This window comes from Rana temporaria, chromosome 1, assembly GCF_905171775.1.
Source record: "Rana temporaria chromosome 1, aRanTem1.1, whole genome shotgun sequence".
NCBI classification, from domain to species: Eukaryota; Metazoa; Chordata; class Amphibia; order Anura; family Ranidae; genus Rana; species Rana temporaria.
In genome coordinates, this window is record NC_053489.1 from 618,262,012 (window position 1) to 618,288,081 (window position 26,070).

General features: G+C 43.2%; 1 protein-coding gene across 6 annotated transcripts in view; it reads left to right on the plus strand.

Moving 5' to 3' along the window:
• Nucleotides 1–26,070, plus strand: part of FGFR3 (fibroblast growth factor receptor 3) — a 133,158-nt gene that overhangs the window by 24,757 nt on the left and 82,331 nt on the right. The window lies entirely within an intron of this gene.

Genomic DNA, 26,070 nt, shown 5'->3' on the forward strand with positions numbered 1-26,070 from the left:
ACTGTTTTAAGCTTCATGTGCACGGGACATTATTACAACTGCTCCTGAACGATTTAACTTGACAGATAGTAACCCACGTTTAAAACGTCAATTATGCCGCGTTTAGCCTTTTTTTTTTTTTAAATGGCCAAAAACGCCTATACTGAAATGCTGCTAAACGTGGGTTGGAAACCAGTGTCTAAAAACAAGTGTTTAGCCACATTTACGTCTAGAAGCATTTTTTTTTTTTTTTAAATGGACAACAATAAAAAACGCATATAAACGAAATGCCGCTAAACACGGGTTACCGCGTTTGACATCTAAAACGTCGAAAGCCAAGATGTCACAGCCGGTGAGGGAGCGAAGGCAGGTGAATATACTTGTCTTATAAATCTTTCCTCGCTTCCTTTTACCGGACAGGAGCCGAAGGGAAAGGTCTCTAATTGGACACTGATCAAGAAATCAAATGTAACCCCTCACCAAAGAAAGAAAGAAAGAAAAGGTTGGGCTTTAGATATACTTTAATTTATGTTTAAAGGGCAAAAGTGAGATATTTCCCCTCTGGGGTGAGTAAACATCAGGATTGGTCTTGTGAAATACCACACAAAACTTTCCCACAGGCATTCTTGAAGAGCGAACTGCTCTTACTTTCCGTCCGTATTGTTGCGATATGTCCTTGAGCATTATCTGGGTCTGTGGCAGTAATTGCTTCTGAGAAGATAATTGTCTTTTAAAGGACGTTCTGCTGAGGTAAAATGCATGGAAAATGTTGAGTTTTATCGGTGACCCTGTTGATCTATGGGATTCGGTGACGGTCCCCCGCCTTCTGCCGGACTGAGTTGCGCGCTTCCTCAGAGACGCCTCTGTAATGGACAGGCAGCTACAGTAAGCTGCATTTTATTATCGCATTTCTTTAGGTGTCACTGTTTGTTCATGTTAAAAACGCATCGGCTTGTTTTATGGACGGCCTCGGGCAGTGAGAGGATTTAATTTATTATTATTTTTTTCCCCCTAAATGCTTCTGGTGAATTCTGAAAATATAGAATAATGGTAGACAGTGCCACTTAGCACCGCGTCTTGGAGTTGCAGCTGTAACTTCATCTTTGATACATCGTTCTAAATCCAAAATCAGGAAAATTTATTCTGGGTGATGACTCTGATATTTGAATAGGTCTGAGGTTTGCGGGTTCAAGATTTGTGGTTCTGGTGTGTGTGGTGTATTTTTTTTTTTTTTTATTAATAATCTATATAATTATTTATTATATCTATCTCGTATTGCTCTGCATGACCTTCCTTTGAACTATGGCTGACTAACTGAAAAGGGTCAATAAGAGGGCTTTTTGATTAAGCCTGCGATCTCACTTTAAAAAGGGGGCAGCGGCATTCTTTCAGTATCGCACAAACCTTATTGGTTTCCAGTCTTTTCCCTCCCTCTCAGTCTGAGTGCTACAGGGATTGGAAAGATAATATAAATATATAAATATATATATATATATATATAATTAATGAATACCTAGTGGACCTAATTTGCATCAATTAGGGCTAATTCATTTCAGCCCGCACCCCTTATTTATATGCAGGATTTTATATAGCATCAACCATTTGTACAGTGCTGTACAATCTAAGAGACAGTACAGTTAAAATACAAATCAATAAAGAAGGAATATACCTGCCCTGCTCAAGGAGCTTACAATCTAAAAGGTAGGAGGGAGGCTGTGCAAATGGTAATGGCTGTGGGGGTGAACTGATGGAAATGGGTGATTTGTACTTCTTTTTTTTTTTTTTTTTTGCGCACTTAAGCAAAGTACACACGTGCCAAATTTCGGGTCTGTGTGTATGGCAGCCGTTCTGATAGAAGTCTGCTCATGTCGAAGGGTCATGGCCAAAAATGATCTGCCGAACGAATCCCGATCAGCACTCTCAAGCATTGGCTGAGAGCGCTGACCGGTGTTTTCTGGTTGGGGGGGGGGGAAATGTCAAAACACAATAGTACAGCAGGGGTGATCACTGTACTAACATCAGATTGTTTTAGTTTATTTTTATTTTTATTTTATTTTTAACACACTGCGTTGAACGGGAAAAAAATAACTTTGTGTGTGTACTAGGTTTAAAGGGGTTGTAAACACTCATGTTTTTTCACCTTAATGCATCCTATGCATCTATGGAAGCCGAGTGTATGACACAGGAGCGCGGCCGCAAGGTAACGCCCTCGGGAGAGAGTTTCCCAGAGGGGGTTTGCTATTGAGGGGAGCAGCTGCGAGAGCCGCCGTGGGACCCCAGAAGAGGACGATCTGGGCCACTTTGTGCAAAATGAACTGCACAGTGGAGGTAAGTATGACATGTTTGTTATTTAAAAATAATAATACTGGAACCTTTTTAATATCACTTTAAGGGCCTAAGCAATCCATTCAGTTTGTATCCAATCGGGCAAGCTCTCGCACTACAAGAGTTTGTTGTTGACTCTAAGGCTGCTTTCACATTGAGGCGTGCAGCCGCGGTGACGGTATAGCCGCGCTATTTGTAGCGCGGCTATACCGTCATATTTACCGCGATATTCGGGCGCTAGCGGTGAGGTTTTAACCCCCGCTAGCGGCCGAAAAAGGGTTAATACCGCCTGCGTTGCGGGCGGTATTACCGCGCTTTCCCATTGATTTCAATGGGAAGGCGCGGTACACACCGCGCACACCGCTCCTATACCGCGGTAAAGATGCGGCTAGCAGGACTTTTGGTGCGCTCCTGCTAGCGCACCGCTTCAATGTGAAAGCCTTCTGGCTTTCACTACAGGGCATGATTTTTCATGCGGTATAGCAGCGCTATTTTTAGCGCTGTACCGCATGAAAAACGCCCCAATGTGAAAGGGGTCTAAGGGACGGTTGTACAATCAGAATGTAGTGTGTATGGTCCGCTTCAGACTGTACAGTTGTTCTTACAGTTTCAAAACTGTTTTAAATTCTCATTATTAGAGTTGTATAAAAATAATTGAATCCCATTTTACTTGTCACTGATCATTTTTATACGGTTTACTCATTCTTCAATGTAAATGCTTCTCCTGTTTCCAAATTCGGCCCATCCGTGGTCCCCTAAAACATGTCATCCAATCAATCCATTGATCATTAACCAGTGCAGTCAAGAGGAATTCCTTCCCGAAAACTGCTCCAGCTGAAGTACAAAGCTTATCTCGGTGATTAATTGGTGCTCCATTATCTCAGGAGCAGCCAAGAGATAGTCCAAATGAAAAGTAAAAGGCAGCAGCAGGTCAGGAGAAAGTGAGGAGATGGCTGTACTTCATATTTTATCATTACTCCAAGTGTCTGTGTCTGGTGTGATAGTCTGAGGAGGCTCAGAGAGTGTAGAGGCTCTTAGCAGTATCTTCTACAGATAAAAAGCTGAAGCCATGTGTTTTCCTGCAGTAATCTGGATGAAGTTACTCAGACAGCTGAATTGTGCTCACTTCAGTGATGGGGGATTCAAATATTCAGTCATTGGTAGCGATGCATATTTAAAATTTACACACCGGTGAACCATGGAGATTTTGTAGTGAAACTCCCAGAAGGGTCAGGGCCTGTATGCCAAGAGGGCATGAAGATGGCCAAATGCTGGTTGTTCAGCAACTTTTCAAATAACGATCCACTCACCGCCAGCCAAGGTTTACAGGCCATGTTAAAGGAACATTTGTTCCAAAATTTGTATGGTTTCTAAGTGCCGGTTTACACTACAGCGACTTGGGATCCGACTTGTGTCGCCCCAAGTTGCCCGACATGAGAAATAAAAAAGTTGCTCGCAAATGAGAGCCATCTAATGTACACTACTGAAGTCGCTCCGACTTCAGAAAAGGTTTGTGCTGGTTCACACAGGGGCAACACAAGTTCCAGCGTGACTTTGCGAGACGACTTCAGCGCAACTTGGAGTGACTTACAACGTGACTTCAAGTTGCCTCCAGGTCAGGCGACTTTACCAGTGGCCAATCAAACAATAATCGGCTCTGTTGGAGGTAGGGGTGCAACGGATCAAAAAACACACGGATCGGATCATTTTTCGGATCAGCAAAAAATAAAGTTATTGCCCCCACCTCACTGTAACATCCACCATTGCCCCCACCTCACTGTAAGGCCCCGTACACACGGCCGAGGAACTCGACGTGCTTGGCACGTCGAGTTCTGGGATGAAGCCGCCGAGGAGCTCGGCGGGCCGCCTTCTCCCATAGAACAACGAGAAAATAGAGAACATGTTCTCTATTTACTCGTCGAGCTCCTCGGCGGCTCCATCGAGCCAAAACTGTACAGACGACAGAGTTTCTCGGCAGAATCCGGGTTTTGACCGAGTTTCTCGGTGAATTCTGCCGAGAAACTGTCGTGTGTACGGGGCCTAACATCCACCATTGCCCCCACCTCACTGTAAAATCCACCATTGCCCCCACCTCACTGTAACATCCAGTCAGCCACCATTGCCCCCCTACTCGTCACTGTAATGTCCACCATTGCCCCCCACTCGTCACTGTAATGTCCACCATTGCCCCCCACTCGTCATCACTGTTCCAGTCCAACACTGCCCCCACTAGTAATCACTGTAATAATAGCCAGTCCAACATTGCCAAAACTCACTGTACTTGCACTACGCGCTCTTGCAGAATAGCCGGCTAGAAGATCCACGAGCAGATGAGGGAGGGGTGATGGCAGCTGCCTCCGCCGGGTGTACAAAGATGGCCGTCCGCTCCGGAGCTAGGCCGAAGCCACGGCCTTTCCTAAGGCCGAGGCAGCGGTGCGGATCGCGTTCTGTGCCGATCCGAACAGGTCGACCCATTCGGATCACGGACCGATCACGATCCGTTGCACCACTAGTGGGAGGGAGGGGTTTGCCTGAGAACTATTTTCTCTTCCTGTAAAGTTGCTTCAGTTAAGACAGGGGATCCGACTTTGGAGGCAACTTCCATTGAAATCAATGGGTAGAAGTTGCCTTGAAGTAGTATAGGAACCATTTTCTGAAGTCGGAGTGACTTCAGTAGTGTACATTAAAACGGCTCTCATTCACTTCAATGGAATTTCTCATGTCGCGCGTCTTGAGGCGACACAAGTCGGATCCCAAATCGCTGTAGTGTGAATCGGCACTTCCTATACTTCTAGGCAACTTGTACCCATTGATTTAAATGGAAGTTGCCTCCAAAGTCGGATTAATGTCTAATTTAAGCAACTTTACAGGAAAAGAAAACACAGTTGAACCTCGGATTACGAGCATAATCCGTTCCAGGAGTATGCTCATAATCCAAAGTACTCGCATATCAAAGCGAGTTTTCCCATTGAAGTCAATGGAAACGAAAATAATTCATTCCGCATTGACGTAAAAAAAAAAGTTGCTCGCAAATGAGTACGACGGCACTATAGTTACTCACAACACGTACGACGGCACTATAAATGGGAAGTCCCATTCAGATGGCGCCACCCTTGGGGCTGCTTTTTGCTGATTTCGTGTTAGTAAAAGTTTGAGAGACGATTCACGCTTTTCAGTCTTCGCTCTTTCCAGTCTTCGTTCTTTTCAGTCTGTTACAGCGTGACGAATGTGCTATCTCCATTACGAACGCTAGTTTTACCAGAACGAGTGCTCCCATCTCATAACTTGCTTCTGAGCATGTGCGTTTTTTTTTCACGTCGTTAAAGCCCACACACGACCGTTTTTCACGACATGAAAAACGACTCAAAAAAACTGGAGCCTACACACGATCGTTTTTAATGACCATTTTAAAAAATTTAATTTTTCACGTCATGAAAAACAGTCGTGTGTACGCGGCATAAAAGTTGACCTGCTCTTGTGCATGCATTGATGCAGGCTCTGATTGATTTTGTTGGGTCCCTCACTGTGCCTTAAAATGGTTGTAAACCCTTACAGTACATATAGCCAGTGAAGGGGCTACACTCAGGTGATACACAGAAATTAAACAAATCCTACGTAAGTTGTACCTGTTTTATATGCAGTTTTCTCTTCATCTGTTCAAAGTACTGAATTTTTTAAAGCTTGTCTGAGCATTCAGAAAAATGAAGGTAGAGAGCTGAAGTTGCACACTGCAGAGCTCAGTGCGAAGAGCTCTGAGAGCTGATTGGAGGGAAGAGAGACACACCCTCTTCACCCGGAGCAGAGCTGAGGCTGTCAATCAGCTGGAGCTCCCTCCCCTGTCACCATGTTTCTCTTGGTGTCAGGAAAACTTGTCAGAATTGATTAATGCTGATAGTAGGAGAAATGAAGCAACAGACAGAAATGACACTTGGTGCTATGGATTGAGACAGTTAAACGCTACAGAAGGATAGGTTTTGTTCATATTTCATGTCTGAGGTTTACAACCACTTTGATGCATATGTGGAAGCCTGCATAAAGGCCGCCATACATGGCTTAATGGCCTATCTACAGTAAAACGATAAACGATTGAAATCTTTCCATTGGATGTGGTATTCCGACAATGGGTACCCCTCCCTGCCCATCCAAAAAGCTTGAATACAGAAGTGCTGATAGGACGCAGTCACAGTTTGGATGATAATCTTCCACCCAGATCCAGGTGTTTTTTTTTTGTTTTTGTGTTTTTTTTCATGGACATTTTGCATTTTTAAATGTTTTTTGTTACCCCATGTATTTTTTTTGTCTTTTTTTTTTTGTATCCCCCCCCATTGATGGTAATGAGTTTTTAGAAAACCACTTTATCTGACTTTCATTTCATCGGTTGGGTGTTGAGCGTTGCCATATAAAAGCGCCAAGAATATTCTGTACAGGCATGAGGTTCCGCTTAATGCCGGTGTAACAACTTAATTGATCTGACACCCCCCCTCATCTCTGGCCCAGATAATTGGAAGGCAATTGACTTTTGATGATATTCACTTGACATTCCTTGCTAAAAATAAAACTTTCCTCAAAGTAGAAAAATGTGCAGTGCTGTCAAAACAGAGATTATACATCTTGCTCTAGTAGTAAACCACGCTAACACTTGGGAGAAACTTTTTTTTTTTTTTTTTCTTAAAGTTCTTGTGTTCGTTTTTAAAGACTGGCCATGGAAAGCTATTCATCACTGAAAAAGTGGAATGAGTAAGAAGTATGCAGTGAAGATTCCTTTTTAAGGCAGAATAAGCAAATATTGTCTAAATCCATTTTTTGTGTATTCTCTTTGAATCTTGGTTTGTGTATTTCTTCCAGATCCGTGTAGTAATCCAATGTGAAATGTTGCTCCTGTTGCAGGCGCTTCCTGTAATAAAGACCAGTCACTGCTGCTCTCTCTCTGGGCACAGGGTGACTGGTCTTGTCTCCGCCCCCTCCTGTAGTTTTCTGCAGGAAGCCTAGAGTGGGTGGAGCCTGCTGGGTCCCTCCCACAGATCTACTCTCTGCACAGTTTATGTACAGCACAGTGATATTACTGCTACCTTTTCAAAACAATAACTGGGTTATATATGCAAAGTGGACTTGTATCCGTTTGTGGCTATCAAGGAAGCATTCGTAAATACATAGGAAGATGTATTCTATTTGCTTGTTGTAGGGTTTTTTCATTTTATTTATTTATTTATTTTATTTATTTATTTTTCAGTTGCTTCCTGTTTATGGTCTAGGCCAGGGGTCTCCAAACTTTCTAAACAAAGAGACCGATTTCTGTCCTTAAAGCGGATGTCCGCCAAAAAAAAAAATATTAAAAGCCAGCAGCTACAAATACTGCAGCTGCTGACTTTTAATATTAGGACACTTACCTGTCCTGGAATCCAGCGGCGTCCGCAGCAGAGGACGAGCGATCGTTCGTCACCCTGCTGCTCCCCCCTCCATCCACGCTGAGGGAACCAGGAAGTGAAGCGCTCTGGCTTCACTGCCCGGTTCCCTACGGCGCATGCGCGAGTCGCGCTGCGCCCGCCGATTGGCTCCCGCTGTGTGCTGGGAGCCGAGTGTTCCCAGCACACAACAAGGGGGCGACGGGATGTGACGCAATGCCCGTCTTTTGCCCGGCATTCATGCCGGGCCGGAAGTGGGTGCAAATACCTGTCTTTAGACAGGTATCTGCACCCCCTCCCCCCTGAAAGGTGTCAAATGTGACACCGGAGGGGGGAGGGTTCCGATCAGCGGGACTTCACTTTAGGGTGGAGAACCGCTTTAAGAGCCGGTTCACACTGGGGCGACTCAACCGCCTGACAAGTCTCGTCCCATTCTATTCAATAGAACCGTTCTAATAGGAGCGACGCAAGTCGCTCCGACTTAGAAAAAGGTTCTTGTACGACTTTGGGGGCGACTTGCATTGACTTCTATACAGATGTCATTTTGCAAGTCGCCTCTGAAGTCATCTTCAGGACGCCTTGCCGAGTCGCCACCGAAGTCGTGCCGCCCCAGTGTGAACCAGGTCTAAGGCTTGGGGGGGGGGGGGGGCAGACTGTGGCTGGTGGGAGTGAAAAAAATGCCCTGCGATCGATGGGAGTAAGCAATTCCGCCCTCCTCCCTTACTCACAAGGGCGACCTCCACTTTAAGAGTTCCCTTCACTGGAACTAAGGGGTTGTGCTCGACCCCTGGAAAACAACCCAACGCCATAATCCCCCCTCCACCAAATGGTTTGGACCAGTGCACAAAGCAAGGTCCATAAAGACATGGATGAGCAAGTTTGGGGTGGAGGAACTTGACTGGCCTGCACAGTCCTGACCTCAACCCGATAGAACACCTTTTGTGATGAATTAGAGCGGAGACTGTGAGCCAGGCCTTCTCGTCCAACATCAGTGCCTGACCCCAGATGCGCTTCTGAAAGAATGTTCAAACAGTCCCATAGACACACTACTAACCCTTGTGGACAGCCTTCCCAGAAGAGTTGAAGCTGTTATAGCTGTAAAGGATGGGCCAACTCAATATTGAGCCCTGCGGACTAAGACTGGGATGCCATTAAAGTTCATGTGTTTAAAGGCAGGTGTCCCAATACTTTTGGTAATATAGTGTATATTTGTATGCATTTTTTGAATTGCGCACATTTTAGCTTTTTGAAAATCGCTTTGAGGCCTTTTGGTTTCACTCTTCTGACTTTACTGGTGAAAATACAAGCGCGGTCCCCTAGACTTTGCTTGCTGAGCAATCCTGCCAAGTTAATTGATTTTCATTTAATTAAATGGTTCAGCTTGTCATGCATGATTACCTTTCAGTTCAGGAAACTGAGAATGTTTGTCGAGATTTATGGGTCTGGGTTTTATCCTGCAGATGCCTCCCGTTTTATTGGTCTGTCTGTTCTTCTGTCAACAGAGGAGAACATCAACCACCTGTATAAGAATCTAGCTAGACCTTCAAAATCTAGGGATTTACATGCATGACCTGGGCACCTAGGAATATAGAACGAGCAACAGATGTACATCTATCTATCTATGTGTGTGTGTGTACATCTATCTATCTATGTGTGTGTGTGTGTGTGTGTATATAATATATATACACTTACCTGTCCAAGGATCCAGCGTTGTCCTCACCCGAGCCAATTCTTCAATCGACTTTGGGTCCAGGCGCCGACATCTTGACTAAGGGAAGTGAAGCCTTGTAGCACGTCTCCCACTGCACATGCACGATGTGCTTTGTGAAGGGTCCTGCAGTCTTCCATGACCTGCAATGTGTCCCAGAAGGCCGCAGGGGAAATAGGTGACTAACTTCCAATCGGATTGTTGCGGAGATCTGACCAAAAGTGGGAGCAGATACCTGTCAAAAAAAAGTGGAAAATATGGCGGAGGGGAAGGGGGTTTGGGATATAAATATGTGGAGATTCCCCTTTTGGGTCAAGTTCTGCTTTAACTGCCATTGAAAGTCTGTGGCCAACTTAAAGGACATCTCCTTATAGCTTTATAACTGGCCCATTTCCCCCATTGGTCTTGGAACTTTTGTAGTCCCTGAGCCTCTCCCATTGGAATAAGGGTAACACATGGGGCTTTGATGGAGATCCCAATAGTCAATGACTGCAGTGCTTTGCGTTGTGATAAGTGGAGATCAGAAAAGTGAACGGTCTGATCTGTATTAGCAGTAAGACTCTCCTGCGCCTCTAATCCTTTGAAATGCAGCCTTTCAGATGTGAAATGTGCTCTGCACACAATCCCATTTATGCCGAAACTCCTTACATCAGAGGAAATCTTGGATGTCTCTGCATTCACTGGCCTTTAATCTTGGGATTACCTATGGCTCTCAGACCGTCCCATATCCTACCAGGGATAGCACTGCTCCAGATGCTGCCTGCTATCTGCTCCCCTCGGTATTGATTAACCTCACTCAGTTTCCCAGGAGGTGATAGTATGGTGGAGAATATGCTTGTAATCTGTGTGCCGAGATCCATATTTTTAACAGCTCTGCGAAAACATTTGGCATGCAGCTGGATGGTGTTGGATGTATTATAATGTGTGTGTGTGTATATGTATATGTGTGTGTGTGTGTTTTATATTTATTTATTTATTTATTTATATATATATATATATATATATATATATACACACACACACTATATATATATATATATATATATATATATATATATATATATATATATATATATATATATATATATATATATATATATATATATATATATATATATATATATATATATATATATATATATATATATATATATATATATATATATATATATATATATATATATATATATATATATATATATATATATATACATATATATATACATATATACATACATATATACATACATACTCACACTCACACTCACACTGTGTGTGTGTGTGTGTGTGTATATATATATATATATATATATATATATTGTGTGTGTGTTTTATATTTATTTATATATATATATATATATATATATATATATATATATATATATATATATTATAAATGAAATATTATTTTAAGCTGAACTCTGACTACATACATTTTCTCTTTCTCTCTTTTTTTTCTTTCTTTCTTTTCTCTCTTTCTCCCGTCAAAATACACTGATCGGTTGGTAAAAACCCAGCCTGCCCATACATGGATAGAAATTCAGCCAGTCCCAGCTTTATAACGTCTCCACTTCTATAGCTGTTTTTTTCTTAATTCTCTGATCAGGTGTAGGAGAAATTCACAATTTAAAATCTAGAACATTTTGTCTACTACTGACCACGTGAAAAAAAAAAAAATCAATCTAGAATATCTCAGTATTTTATGTCACAGCCTGTCAAAAAGCTAAACGATCTAAGTGTCATTTAATTGAATCTCACTTGGCCTTAATTCACCCTAATTAAGACAAATTGCAGTCGCAATCTGTGAAAAAATGTTGGGTTTGACCCATGTGGTGTCCTGTTTCTCACTGATCTTGAAGTATTTGTGGAATCCCCCCTAGGAAATTCACCTAGCCCTTCTGTCACTCTCATCGCTTGTTATAGAAGCAAATTTTCATTATCTGCGCAGCTGTCACTTTCTCTGGCTTCAGTCTGATTTGAGTCATATTTACACCTTTACATCTGTAGAGAAATTGTGATCAAACATGTTTAGCGCTAAAATGTGTCTAGATGTTGGATAACTGATTAGAATTGTACCTGCCATGCGAGGCTCAACATTTTCCATTGACGCTACAATCTGAGTAGATGCTAAATTTTTTTAACCATTAAACCTTTCTACACCTTCCCTCCATTATACCGTGTACACACGATCGGAAATTCCGACAAGAAAAGTCCGATGTGAGCTTTTGGTCGAAAATTCCAACCGTGTGTATGCTCCATCGGACTTTTGCTGTCTGAATTTCTGCCAACAAAATGAGAGCAGGTTCTCTATTTTTCCGACGGAAAATTAGATGTACAATTAGTTTTGAGGGGGTAAATCAATCACTTTCATGGGGGCGGGGAGGGCTGGAAGCACTGGGCATTTTGAATGTTTATTGAATATCTGATTCATTGCATTACACATCCTAACTATGCTGTTAAAGCAGCCCATAGATTCTTGCACAATTCAAGGTGATCATGAAAACCCTTAGGAAACCAAATTTTCATATTCATTCTCTCCCCCTCCCCTTCTCATCCTTCTCATCTCTTCTTTCTCCTCCTTCTTTCCCTTTTTTCCCTTTTTTTTTTTTTTTCTTTTCCCTTCTCCGTCTTGTGACAGACCCCATTGGGACAGAAGGCTATATTCTTGAGAGGTGTGTGTCTGGGGGACCCTTGGAGTGGTTTTGCTTCGGATTCGGCCTCCTAGACTAAGACTCGGAATATGTGATAATATAATTAGCTCAAAAACCCCTGTTGCTGAGGTCTCCTGCTATAATCTGTTTGTTTTATTAAGGTGTCTTGCTCTATAAATTGTGTGCCACCTAGGTGTGAATTCCCACTGTTAATTGAGTTGCTGATTGTCTGTCTACTAGTATTGTGTCCACTTCGCCTCCCATACCAGACTATTTTGTGATGTTATATGTTTGCGTTTTATTAGTTTACTTTTTGCTGTACATTAGATGTACTGCTATTACGGTTTACAGATTGCATTGTTTTTAGGATAATGTGATCAAGCTATGGATTTTGTGTGGTGTATACTCTGTGTGAATTTACAATAAAGAGTTCCAGTTTGCACCTAGGCTAGTGTCGTCTAGTTCTTGGGTGCAATATTCATCTATAATACCTGGTTCCAGAGTAAAGGCAGATGTATCTTGACGGAGGCCCCCCAGCTAGGTACCAGGTGGTCCGTCACATTTCTCCTTTTCTTTTCCTTCTTTTTTTTTTTTTCTTTTCCCACAAAAGCCTTAAAGGAAACCAGTCATGAGGGAACCAAAGGTGACCATTGCTAATTCTTCTGAAAATGCTGGTTGCTCGGCGGTCCTGTTGAGCCTCTTTGAATTACTGTCCATGCAGAGAAGGACTTTAGTCTAAAGCTTGGCCATGCACAGATCAAACTTCAACCAGTTCCTAATGATTTAACCGAAATTCACTTTGTGGTTTACACCTTCAGCACCATCCTATCCACCTTCCTGAGAAAAATTTTCAGCATCCAATCGCATGCAGGCACTGTTTAGGTATTTTAACAGCAGGTGCCACCTGCTGTTAGAATACAATAGCCGCAGCAGGATATTCATCCAGCTGCGCTGTTTAGAATGGATGGAGGAATCTGCGTGTATGATCAGCATTAGAGGGTACTGAAAAAATAATGGGAAGGAATTATGCAGCTAATAAGTAGAGCTGCACGATTAATCGCGGAGAGAATCGCGATCTCGATTCTCCCCGTGGGATGACCCGCGATTCTTCTGTGTTCACCGCTGGTTCCACGTAACCAGAGTGGAACGCAAATGCCGCCGGTATCGAAACCGACGTCGGCAGCCTGCGCCGCTGGATAGATGCCTGAGCTTCTCTCACAACAGTAGTTTGTATCCATGCGCCACCCAGTGGTTGCCGGCGGTACTGCTTCTGATGTATTAAACCTTCTCACAGTTCTGTACAACTGTGTGTATCCATGCGCCACCCAATGGTTGCTGGCAGTACTGCTTCTGATGTATAAAAAAAGAGACCAGTGATATGTCTATAATGTTAAAGACCATATAACTCCTATGAAAAAATCTGAATCAAAGTTTGATTCTGCTTTTTTGATAGGAGTTATATGATCTTTAACATTATAGACATATCACTGGTCTCTTTTTTTATATATTCATATTTTCAGATAAATCACAGGTTTATTTTTTTTAATTTTTTGGGGGGGGGGGGTTCTGGCATTACATTTTTGAGAATCGTGATCTTTTGTCTAAGCAAAAGAATCGTGATTCTCATTTTGACCAGAATCGTGCAGCCCTACTAATAAGTACAGCGTGCAATAGCTTTCACTATTGGTACAAGTAATAGGTACCAAGATGATGAATCTCTGCTGTAGAATAAAGTAGGTAAAACCAAATTTATGCATAGACATTTCTTCAGTTTCTAATGCAAAAAAGTTTTTTTTTTTAAAGAAAAAGTGAACAAAAGTTTCTTACAATATTGATTGCAGCCTTGTCTAACCTGAGTCCTCAATATATAGACGTTTCTTGCTCTTGCCAAGGAACAATTTTTAGTTGGAAACTAGGACAGGAGGTAGTTGGAATGACAATTAATTCTCCCTGAATATGGGCCCAGTCGGGGGCCGTCTTTGAATAGGCTCAAAACTCCTTCCACAACATTAACTGTGAAGAGCCTGCACTTCCGCTTTTAATTAGCTGTCCAGCGACGTTTAGCTCATTGTATGATGTGCGGAGCTTTGTCCAGCCCATAGCGAAGGTTTCTCCATTGCTGTCGGTGACAGAGCTGTTCTTTTTATTTCTTCTTTATTTAGATGTCGAGGCTTTTCCAGGATACATGGGATTAGGTCCATTGTTTGGGGGTATTTTCGGCCAGCTGCCTGCATCCAGTACAGATTAGTTGGAGTGTATTAGAGGGGAAATTCAGGTCCAGAGTCTTACTCTACAGAACTGTGAATGAAGATATGGGCTAAGAATATAAGGCTGCTTTGAGACGAGTAATTAAGTTATTGAAAGCTGAAATCTGATTGGTTGCCGTGGTGGATCATTACAAATTATTGCTCATGCTTATGAAAAGCCAGCTACATCAATCAATCAGTGGCCAGCATAGCCACCAAAAGACCATGTTCAAGAATTGTTGAACCTCCATTCAGCTGCTGCCCAAATACAAACCTTTTCTTCAGTGCAGATGGAGAGAGGGATATGGAGCGAGAGAGACTGGGAACGTGAAAAGAGAGAGCGAGAGAGACTGGGAACGTGAAAAGAGAGAGCGAGAGAGACTGGGAACGTGAAAAGAGAGAGCGAGAGAGACTGGGAACGTGAAAAGAGAGAGCGAGAGAGACTGGGAACGTGAAAAGAGAGAGAGACTGGGAACGTGAAAAGAGAGAGCGAGAGAGACTGGGAACGTGAAAAGAGAGAGCGAGAGAGACTGGGAACGTGAAAAGAGAGAGCGAGAGAGACTGGGAACGTGAAAAGAGAGAGCGAGAGAGACTGGGAACGTGAAAAGAGAGAGCGAGAGAGACTGGGAACGTGAAAAGAGAGAGCGAGAGAGACTGGGAACGTGAAAAGAGAGAGCGAGAGAGACTGGGAACGTGAAAAGAGAGAGCGAGAGAGACTGGGAACGTGAAAAGAGAGAGCGAGAGAGACTGGGAACGTGAAAAGAGAGAGCGAGAGAGACTGGGAACGTGAAAAGAGAGAGCGAGAGAGACTGGGAACGTGAAAAGAGAGAGCGAGAGAGACTGGGAACGTGAAAAGAGAGAGCGAGAGAGACTGGGAACGTGAAAAGAGGGAGAGCGAGAAAAGAGGGAGAGCGAGAGAGACTGGGAGCCTGAAAAGAGGGAGAGCGAGAGAGACTGGGAGCGTGAAAAGAGGGAGAGCGAGAGAGACTGGGAACGTGAAAAGAGAGGGGGAACGTGAAAAGAGAGGGAGAGCGAGAGACTGGGAACGTGAAAAGAGAGGGAGAGCGAGAGACTGGGAGCGTGAAAAGAGAGGGAGAGGGAGAGCGAGAGAGACTGGGAACGTGAAAAGAGAGAGCGAGAGAGACTGGGAACGTGAAAAGAGAGAGCAAGAGAGACTGGGAACGTGAAAAGAGAGCGAGAGAGACTGGGAACGTGAAAAGAGGGAGAGCGAGAAAAGAGGGAGAGCGAGAGAGACTGGGAGCCTGAAAAGAGGGAGAGCGAGAGAGACTGGGAGCGTGAAAAGAGGGAGAGCGAGAGACTGGGAGCGTGAAAAGAGGGAGAGCGAGAGACTGGGAGCGTGAAAAGAGAGGGAGAGCGAGAGAGACTGGGAGCGTGAAAAGAGAGGGAGAGCGGGAGACTGGGAGCGTGAAAAGAGAGGGAGAGCAAGAGAGACTGGGAGCGTGAAAAGAGAGGGAGAGCGAGACATACCAGGAACTTTCTGTGGGCCCATATCATGCAACTGGGTTTAAACCACAAAGTCACCCTTTACTTCCATCCCAAATGGCATCAAGAGGAGATTGAAGAAGTTTTCTGCGTGTCTTGGGGTTCAGACAGAGTGGAGATGGTGATAGTCTCCCCCCATTGCTGACAATGGAACCGTTCATATCGCAGTGATTTCTGAAAAAGGTCCCTGCACTACTTTTTATTGATTTAATTGCGACTTTCACAGACTGCTGGTTTCCCTCATCCTAATATCTCCATTGATAAAAGAGTGATCAGCGCTGATCACTCTTTTATCAATATCACTACAGGTATTTATTTACTTACTTACCCATATAGATTTAGCAGCATATTTAAATTTATTTTTCATTCACGGTTATTCTACACTTAAGTGGCGGCGCGGTAGCACTATTCATATATCCTAATATCCCCATTGACACCACAAATAATGAGGGGACATTTTTCTAAATGGTGCCTGCAATAAACAGGAGGGCTATAATACTGTAATCAAAACTTTAAAAACAGAAAAAAAACCATTGGCTGGCATTTCACTTTAAACATCAGTAATTGCTTATTTTTTTATTTTTTTTCCAGGATTTATTGAGATTTATTAGTGTAACAGAAAACTAATTGACAGTAGTAAATCTCTTGAATAGACAGCATGAGGGAGTGTTAGTATGCCTGTGTGATCGGCATGTAATCTTTGGAAACTCTCACAGAGATACAAATCAGGATTGGGTTTTCATGTTGTCTGCTGAGGGCCTATGACTGGAGACAGATTTACTGAGCTCTTCATAGGGACATCTGTTTTTTTTATATACCTCTCCACTGCCCAGCCATTGCCAGCATATATCAGTGAAATAAAATCGCTCATCCATACATGAGGTTCGTGCTCCCTCTTTAGCAGCTGGATAACTCGCATTTCATATAATGTTGTATAGTGGATCTTTACCGTACAGATCACGGGTACTTTATGAGGGTATCCATACCCCTTCAAGAGGAGGGAAGCAAATGATGGATCCTTGGGAAAAAATAAAATAAAAAATGTGTGTGTGTGTGTGTGTGTGTGTGTGTGTGTGTGTGTGTATGTATGTGTTTAATAAATATATATTTATTTATTTATTTTGTTTGTATATATATTTTTTTTTAACAGGAGATCTCTGCATTATTAAATTTGAAATCAATTTGTGTCAGCTGAACTAATAGGAAAATGATCAGTAACCATACATTTAATTCTAACTAACTTGTAACTAACTAACTAATTTTGTGATTTGCCCTTCTTTAAAAAAAAAAAAAAAATGTCATGCATGAAATCCTTATGAATTTCTTTCAATTCTTCTGTTCCTAGCAATTCGTATTTAAGGTAAAACCAAGCTATCAAAATGGTACCTTATGGGACCAGTGATGGTAGTGGAGATGAGGGTGGAGTGGGGGAAGTTGATGACAGTAGGGAGGGATGGAGGTGTTACAGGTGGTATAGATGGAGCAGATGAGGGTGGAGGGATGGATGAATGAGGAGGATGGAGTGGTGGTGGTGTTGATTTGGTGGCTGCTGGTGGTGATTTGGTGGGTTGATGGGTTAGAGATGGTGGATAGGTGTTGAGGGTAGATGGGTGAGGGATGGTGATTTAGACAGTCTGGCAAAAAGGGTATAGAGACCTACTGCATATTGCTATCCAGGCTGTGTGAGACGAATGGTCAGAACACTGAAAAGGGTAGAACTTTGTCATGCTACTTTTGTGGATAAGTGGGCAAGAAGCCCTAAGGCTGCTTTCACACTGAGGCGTGCAGCCTCGCTGACGGTATAGCCACGCTATTTGTAGCGCGGCTATACCGTCGTATTTACCGCGATATTCGGGCGCTAGCGGTGAGGTTTTAACCCCCGCTAGCGGCCGAAAAAGGGTTAATACCGCGCTTTCCCATTGATTTCAATGTGAAGGCGCGGTATAGGAGCGGTGAACACACAGCTCCTATACCGCGGTAAAGATGCGGCTAGCAGGACTTTTGGTGCGCTCCTGCTAGCGCACCGCTTCAATGTGAAAGCCTTCGGGCTTTCACATTGAACACTACAGGGCATGATTTTTCATGCGGTATAGCAGCGCTATTTTTAGCGCTGTACTGCATGAAAAACGCCCCAGTGTGCAAGGGGCCTAAAGCTCACGTTGTTATGTGGACATTGAAAAGCTCTCCACTTGACGCTGACCCTTTACAATAGTGTGTGTGTGTTCCCTTTCAAAAAATTCAGTTTTGTCCCCTTTTTTTTAATATGGCTTTTCCCATTTAGTGGCCGTAAAGGAGGTGCAATTAGTCCGCTAGGAAAGGGGTCTTGCAGCTAAACACTAAGGAATGAATCCAAATGTAAAAATGTATTTTTCTTCCTGTCTGGGTCTGATGGGTTTAAGGAGCTCCTTTTTATTGCCTCCAATGTGAGGACGTGCTGTTGTTTTGTCCAGTCCCCCTTTCTTTGAAGAAGGACATGTACATTTATCTTCATTTCCTCTCCTGCCACCTAAAAAAAATAAAAAAAGCCATGTTTATTTGAAGAACACATCTGAGCCAATGTGCATAATGCTGAATTGAACTGGTAGCGCTTTACCGATATTCAGTATGGCCAGTAAATATATTAACTCCAAGACCTTGAGACTTCACTGGGGGAAAGTCTTTTAATTTCTCAATTTCTTTTCTTGTGATAGGTTTCCGGATGAAGCTTTCTTATGAATTGGACGCAACGCGCACTTTTGATCTCATAACTAAAACGTCTTGCTTGCGATCAGGGCAGCTATCGTTAGAAATCATAAGGCCAATACAGCCTACTCTTCGCCCCCCAAAAAATTAAAACAATATATTCACTAACAATGCACTAAAATCATTTTTGGGTGCCACAACCCCTAAATAACTGACACAATTTTTGCTTAATCTTAAAGGAAAACATGTGGGCGAGAAGCTGCAGTAGGTTGTCAGGGGCTGGCGAGGGGCCGCGGTAGGCGGTCGGGGGCTGTGAAACATGCTTACGTGAGACTGATGGAGATCATTGCCACTACACCATTACAAAGTGGTGGTCCTACATTTTGTGATTCCTAAATCCCAGATAGAAATTATTGCCACTATCTCTGATACTCTGTAAGATCTGCTCTAAAACATCAGGGGCAAGAAATGCACAAAAAGAGGAAATGGCAGTAGAGAACCAATATACGTTAGAAAGAAATGAACCAAACCATTAAACTAACCAAAGTAAATTTTAGTGCACGTTTTCCTTCATTGACATTAAGCAGCACTTGGTAAGATCCTAAGCAGGGAAAACACTTCTGATACCCAAGGGTCGCATACCATGTACCAAAGGATGCATGTGGCATCAGGGCATTGGAGGGCACGCTTGTAAACTTTCATATAAAATTTCATCTTGAAACCGTAGTAGGCGGTCAGGGGGCTGGCAAGGGGCCGCAGTAAGTTGTCAGGGGCTGGCGAGGGGCCACAGTAGGCAGTCGGGGGCTGTGAACATGCTTACATGAGACTGATGGAGATCATTGCCACTACACCATTACAAAGTGGTGGTCCTACATTTTGTGATTCCTAAATCCCAGATATAAATTATTGCCACTATATCTGATACTCTGTAAGATCTGCTCTAAAACATCAGGGGCAAGAAATACACACAAAGAGGCAAGGGAAAGGGCAGTAGAGAACCAATATAAGTTTGAAAGAAATAAACCAATCTAGTGCATGTTTTCCTTCCTTGGCCCTAAGTGGCACTTGGTAAGATCCTAGACAGGGGAAACACTGCTGATGCCCAAGAGTGGCATACCATGTACCAAAGGCTACATGTTTGGCACCAGGGCATTAGAGGGCAAACTTGCATATAAAATCCTGAAACTGGCACAGAAGGCAAACGTAAAAGCAGTAAAAAACGTAATAAAGTTGAATAATGTGTGAATTCATAATAGTTTGCCTTTTTAGTTGACAGCTTGGTCCCTTTGACTGTCATTCATAAACGTACATTTGTTAATTTGCTATAGGTTGGGTCTCTCTGCGCGGACTCCTGTGAGCATGTGTCCATGAATTGGTGTCCTTGTATACAGCTGTCTGTTTGTGTAGCCCTTGCTAAGCATCCTTTGTAAGCTCAGCCAATCTTGTGGTCACGCCTCCTTTATGCAGACCATGCCACAAGTGCTCCTTATCTTCTTGCTTTAAGCAAAGAAGAAGAAAAAAAGGCCTTGCTCACCAAGCCATGTCTTGTTTTATCAACAAACCACTTGAGCCTCTTCCCGCCTTCACGCATGCTGAGTTTGGCTCTATACCAGGATGCTGATGACCCAGGGAAGACCCATGTGCTAATTGGCAAGAGCAAGCATTAGGGGTCAGCCATGTAGAACCCATTAAAACGCTTGCTATGGCAAATATTGTGTATATGGAACGCTATGGCTGAGCTCTCCCAGATGTTTTAGAGAACATTATGTTTTTTAGTAATATTGGCAATAATAGATGCAGCAATATTTGTATATTATGTTTTATGCTTTTTTTTTTTTTTTTTTTTCTGCTCAAAAGTTTTACGTAGCTTTAAAACCAAATTCCTTGACCATTCCCACCAGTCATTAGGACAATTTGCATGCAAACTAATTAACGTAACACTTAGTTTTGCATTTCCAAAACATGGAGAGACCAAAAAAAGACCCAGGACTCCAATGTTAGTGTATGTAAACCCTACTAAAAGCTGGCACAAAAATGCCGTTATCGGCATTTTTCATCCAGCACTTTTTTCTAGCTTTTTTTAAGTTTATGAAAAACGCTTGCATGCATGGAGCTTTTAGCTTCTCTTATCTGGTTTGTTTTGGTCCGTTAAATATACCATTCAGGCTCCATGCACACAAGCTCAAAAAAGCTAGAGAAAAATGCTGATAATGGCATATTTTTGGGCTATTCCTCAAGAATGACAATAATATCAAATATATATGTCGTTTAACTTTAATAGTACTAGTCGTCATGCCGTACAACAGTCCAAATTTTACAAGGGCCACATATTTGCAGGCCATTAAAAAAAAATTGGCTTTTTGAATGAATACGTTTTTGGTCCAGAGCAACAGAGAAAAAAAGTAAAACAAAGCAAATAAATTCCACATAAACGCAAGCCCAGAGTTCCCCCTACATCAAAGTCTGCCCTTAGATTGGAGTCACCCCTTACATCAGAGACCTGCCCTACATCAACGTTACTATCGGGTCCCCCCTTACATCAGGTCTGGTTGGTGGAAGTGCCATACTTTAGTAAATGCTGGGGCAAGCACGTGATTGGTTGTTAGGATGCCGGAGGTCCAATAGTACAATGATGGCTGCGCTAGAGATTTGAGGGGGTGGTTGTTGGGGAGAAACAGACTGTAGGCTGACCTGAAGACTTTTGTGCGGGAGGCCACTGAGCCCAACTGGTGGGTTGGACAAAATCTTGGTGGGCTGGATTTGGTCTGCAGGCTACAGCTTGGACACGCCATGTACACGTAAGGAGTTATAACTGTAATTGTTGGGTCCATTTACACCATGTGTTGGACAGCGTCGCCACACCCTTAGGACACTTGTCTATGAGTGAACAAAGTACAACATGATGCATTTTTGTGCAACGTGTTCCACGTCTCAATATGCTACAGAGAATAGGAATTAATTAAATGTCATTTTGTGACATTTCAATAAAGTTTTCAAAAAGTAAACTGTGATGCCATGTAACAACGCATTGCACTACCCCTACACAACACACACCAGCAGACACGCATTAAAGGGAGCATAATGTGTGCTTCCGGTTTGAAAGGACCCTAAGGGTTAAATGAGTGCTCAACCTGTAGCCCTCCAGCTGTTACTGAACTACAAGTCCCATGAGGCATTGCAAGGCTGAGAGGAGAGGCAGAGGCCTGATGGGACTTTTCGCAACAGCTGGAGGGCCACAGGTTGAGCACTCATTATTGGGATAATGGGTGGAAGAATGAAGGCCAGTTGAACACCAATTGGTATTGAGCCTCATTGGTTATAGAGGGTGCTATAGTGATGCATGGATGGCGCCAACATTTCAGGGCCTGACCCCGTGTTCCTTTTTTATACCTTAATAAACGGGCTTGGCCCTGAAACATTGGGTATACTACTTGAGCCATTTATGGGTTCACAATAAATTCAATTATTTACAAGATGAAGATTCTCCACTGGTTCCTTTGGTATGTAGTATCTATACATACGGTATGTTGGTCTAATGCAGGGGTCTCCAAACTGCGGCCCGAGGGCCAGATGTGGCCCTTTGCTAGCCTTTATGCGGCCCTTGGGGCACAATACCTCCAACTGATATGAGGCATTATTCCTTCCACTGACACCAACAAGGGGGCACTATTTCTTCCTCTGATACCAATGATGGGATACTATTCCTCCTACTGATGGGGGCCCTACTCCTCCTCCTACTGACCACCAACCCTGAGGCCACATTTATTCTCACTGGTGCTGGACCCGGGACATTTTCTGCCCCCGCTGGCCACAATCCGGCCCTCCTAAAGTCTGAAGGACAATAAAGTGGCCCTTTGTTTAAAAAGTTAGGAGACCCCTGGTCTAATGTAACTAGACCATAAAAAGCATACCTGGAGCACGGCTTTTTCTAGTAACCAATTTCTTCTAATATACCATGGCCCTTGTTCATTTTTGTAGCAGAATAATTGTTCTGTCCTCCATATTTTCCTCACAATGCTTGCACATGGCCCGGCTTAATGTTTGGGTAATGAAGCAGTCTTTGATGCTGGAGGCAGTGATCCCTCCCTTCTCTTCTCTGCCGGGCTCTAGCTGGTGGGGTCCAGTTCGATTTGAACAAAGTTGTCACAACATGAGTGATCTGCTGCCCAGGGCCTGCTGCTTAGTCCAGCTGTTCTTCCACCTGCCAGCATTTGACCCTCTCGGTACCCCGGGGGGATAGAAAGGCAGCAGGGGCCATTAACTAAATACATATAATTACTTATGAATATATCTGCCTATCTCTTTCTAATCCAAGAAGGAACTTCCTATCAATACCCAAACTATGGAGCCGCCATCAGTTTTATGATCATTTTAATAGATTTTCTTTCTAATACTGTATCGGAGATTAACGTCTTAAACCACTACAGAGATGAATGCCTTTGGGGTCAATAAAAGGGGTCTTTTTGTTTTTTTAAAAGGTTGGATTTTTGATTTATATGGCTTGCCAAGTGCATGAATGGCCCGTAAGATTATGAGCAGAATCTTTTTATTATTCTGGTTTATGCTAGGTTCGAACCAGGGTGGATTTGATTTAAGTCGCTAGTAACAAGGCTTGATTTCAATAAACTCGCTTTAAATCATTGTTTTTTTTAAAGAGCAACTCATCTCTGTCCCGCAGCGGACTGGTGCCAGTTGGAGTAAACTATGCCCCATCATTGGGTTCAGTGGGTGGAATATTGCCCTGTCAATGGTGTCGGTGGGAGGCATAGTGCCCCATCATTGGTGTCAGGAATGGTGTCCAAAGGGCCGCAGTTTGGAGAACACTGATCTAGTCCTTTCCTGTCCTTGGGCTGACTCTTTCATCCATTGGATTTCAGTAATGTAGGATCAATGTTAAACGTGGGTGGTCTGCGAGCAAATACAGCCTGCCTAGGAACGCCCACTACTCCAGACTGACATCCACCCATAAAGGCATGTTGATATTTGCATAACTCCTTTCAAGCGCTAGCCCGCTGCTTGCATTGGAGCTGAAGTCTACCTAGGCAGGGTGCTGTGAGGTTTATAGGGAGCGCTGTACTATACGATGACTCCTCCCATCTGCCTTGATCTGTGAGCATTGCATTGAGAAGCACAGAGACCCAATGATGATGTCTCTGGGTCCAAAATAAGATGAAGGGTTTTATTTAAAAATGTATTGGCATGTTGACGGGAGGGAGGAAGGAACCGGGCAAAATTCTAAGCAGATTAAACGTCAGCTCTAAATATGATTGTTCTTCCACGAATACCCATTTCCAATGGCGCACAGCCGATTATAGCATAATGTCAGCTCTATGGAATAATTGGAGCAAAGTATGACACACAACGCTAGCGATGAAGTTGCTCGTACCTGTAGATGCGGGCCGCGGGCTTAGGACGAGGTGCAGAATTCTTTCTAGATGTTCGGCGTATTCTTGGCTTTTTCTCTTCATTTTTGTCCTGTCAGGATGAAAAGAAAATTGGGCATTTAGCAGTGAAAAACTGTTTATCACCCGTATAATTATCCTGACAAGGCTGATCCTAAGGGGTGTTATGCTGACAAGGCCTTCTGGGCAGGTTCGCAGCGGTGGAATTGTCTAAATATCGTGTCCTGACAGAAGCCTTTGACAGGAAGCAGAAGCCGGAGTATAAATCTCGCTCGCATTTTGCAGCTTTGCTGTTTATTTTGAGTTTTCGAATTGCTCTTGCGTTCGTTTTAATGGCAAGGTCAGAAATTCCGCTAAAACAACCAGCCGGGGCCTTGTGTAAATAACCGAAAAATTTGGTTCAATGTTTCCTCCGCTTTTCAGGATTTTCTCTCGACTCGGGTCCGGGTAGTGACGTTAATGTTTTTTATTTTTTTCATGCTGTAAAATATTTTTTCATTATATATGTAAATTGAAGTGTTTTAAGTACTTTGCATTACAATAACTTGAAAGGGAACCCCCCTCCTTTCAAACTAAGAAACTTAATTAAAATGAAGCATGTGTTTTGACTGAGGCTTTGAAGCGGCTTGCTTGCCAAATTTGAGTTTTAAGCTGAGAGGCATGTGGTGCTGCGCCTGTAGGCCTCGCCGAGTCCCGGGATCCTACTATGAGACCTCTGTGGAATTTCTGAGTGGAATTTTTTTTCATAGTGGAGATGTGGCAGGGACGGATCGTGAAGACCCAAAAATGTATCTCTGTTGAACAAGCCCCCATATTTTTTTTATTTTTCTAAACACCATAGCTTCTTTCAGTAACCTCCTCCCAAACCAAGAAAGTTTTATTTTTTATTTATTTTTTCTCTTGCTGTCATTTGCGAGCTGTACTACAGTAGTAAAGCTCTCCATGTTAATAATTTCTGTATACAGAAATTCTAACTCCACGAGATCACTTGAGATATGAATGCTTTATAGACTATAAACTAAGGGCCAGATTCACAAAAGAGATACGACGGAGTATATCAGATACTCCGTCATATCTCTGAGTATCTATGCGACTGATTCATAGAATCAGTTGCGCATAGATAGCCAGAAGATCCGACAGGTGTAATTGTTTTACACTGTCGGATCTTAGGATGCAGTACCGCGGCCGCCGCTGGGGGGAGTTTGCGTCGTAAACCAGCGTCGGGTATGCAAATTAGGAGTTACGGCAATCCACAAAGATTTTTCCTGTCATTACATCGTCGCAAGTGTTGGATTTCCGTCGCAAAGATAGGGCACCTTTAATATGGTGGAAAAGTACTCCACCATGTTAAAGTATGCCCGTCTTTCCCGCGTCGCTTTTGAATTTTTTTTTTTAATTTTTTTTATTTTTCCCGGCGTAAGTCATTTGATCACGTCGCAATTCACAAAACGACGGCGCGTCGTAATTTCGTGCAAAGCACGTCGGGAAATTTGCGACAGGAGCATGCGCAGTACGTCCGGCGCGGGAGCGTGCCTAATTTAAATGGTACCCGCCCCATTTGAATTGGGCCGCCTTGCGCCGGACGTGTTTACGATACACCGCCGCAAATTTCCAGGTAAGTGCTTTGTGGATCGGGCACTAAATCGGAAAACTTGCGGCGGTGTAATGTAAACGGGTTACGTTACGCTGCGGGTACGTGAATATGGCCCAAGGTTCTTACTAAAGTATTTATGCCACTTCCCTACAGGGCACTTTCACCCCCTTTGTGCCCAGGCCAATTTTTAGATTTCAGCGCTGTAGGCAATTTGAATGACAATTGTGCGGTCATGCAGCACTGTACCCAAACTCCAATTTTTATAATTTTCTTTAGACCGATAGTGCTTTCTTTTGATGTTATCTAATCACCACTGTGTTCATTTTTTGCTAAACAAACAAAAAAAGACACAACATTTTGGAAATAAAGTTAATCTTGGAGCCGGTTCACACAGGGGCGTCACGACTTCGGGGGCGACTTGGCAAGTTGTCCTGAAGACGACTTCAGAGGCGATTAGCAAAATAACTTCTGTATAGAAGTCAATGCAAATCGCCCCGAGTCTCCCCCGAAGTCTTACAAGAACCTTTTTCTAAGTCGGAGCGACTTGCGTTGCTCCCATTAGAACGGTTCTGGTGAAT